Below are 1,461 nucleotides of genomic sequence, written 5' to 3'. Positions count from 1 at the left end.
TTTAAAAAATTAGAATTTTTTTAATTTAAAAAAAAAAAAAAGCAAATGGAAGTATGCACGCCTTCCATCTCTCCCCTCTGTTTATTCATATCATAGTACAGGGATGTCAAATCTTTTAAAAATAATAATTTAATGGGTCAACTTTATTAAAATTACACCCACATTTTTAGTCCCTGCCTTATATAAGGCAGGGAACTAATGTTCACGTTAGCACCCTCCATCGACTGTATTAATTTATGCAGGAGAAAACCAATGTCATTTCACAAAGTTTCAAATGTTCAATTTTAAAAAGTAGTTATGATCCATTAATTATATTTTTTGATTGGTGCATTGGTATTTTCCCTAGGTTTAATTGTAGTTTTGTATGTAGAAAATACAAAAATAAAAGTCGGTGCTCTGAATGGCGCTTATCATGTATTAAAAATACTAAAAATTATTTCCCCAACAAAATTTTCATACTGATTCAAAATATTAAAAACCCAATTGAACGAAAGCAAGTAGAGATGAATGTCACTTCAATCGTCTGACTTTGCATTACTTATCCACGTTACTCAAAACTGTCTTTTCTCTTACAATTTGACCAGAGTTTATCTGTGCACATATATTATGTCCTACATTTTATAAATGTAATTTTAATTTTTTTTAAATATTGTAATTGTATTTATAATTATAGATTAATGATCACTATTAATGTTGTTCTTAATTTAATTTGCAGAGTGGTAGTATAAAATCTAAAATTTATTTTGAATAAAAAAAATACTAATCTAGTTTTAATTTCTATTTCAAATTATTATAAAAATGATAATTTTCTTTGAAATAACTATATAGATACAATTATTAATAATAAGAATAAGTATAATTTGATTTTTAAAAATTGTGATACTAAAGATTTTCAAGATATTTTACAGTCAAAGTTTCTAAATTTTTTTGCAATAATTTATTCTTTTAGTATTTTAATATAATATCCTTCATTTAATATTGATTTAGTTTTATACAAATCACACATCAATTTTCCTTGTGCAAAACTTAATGTTAAGGATGACACACAACATGATCCAAATCAATCACATCTATTAATCATTTCCTACTACTTGGCAACCATTGTGGAATGACAACTACCGTCTTCTTCCTATATCTTCCAACCCTTTCACAAGACATGGACTCTAGCTCTCTCTGTGAGCACTTGTTATAAAAAGGAATGTGGTGGGCCACGTAACCCCTCCCATTATTACTATTTGGATGGGTAGTTTAGAAAAAAAAGTAGGGTTTAAAAAGGTATGTTATTTTGTATTATTATTATGTTTTCAAAATGTATCTACTATTAATTAATATAAAATATTTTGTAATATTTCCTTTTTATTAATATTTAATAAAATTACTTTGTATTTATTTCCTTTATAAATTGATAGTTAAAAAGTAATTATTTTAATAAAGTGATTTATATTAAAGATGTATTTTGAT

The sequence above is a fragment of the Cupressus sempervirens genome, chromosome 3 (assembly GCF_028749045.1).
Source record: "Cupressus sempervirens isolate cs-2001-9-10 chromosome 3, ASM2874904v1, whole genome shotgun sequence".
Classification (NCBI taxonomy): domain Eukaryota; kingdom Viridiplantae; phylum Streptophyta; class Pinopsida; order Cupressales; family Cupressaceae; genus Cupressus; species Cupressus sempervirens.
This window is presented reverse-complemented; position numbering follows the sequence as displayed.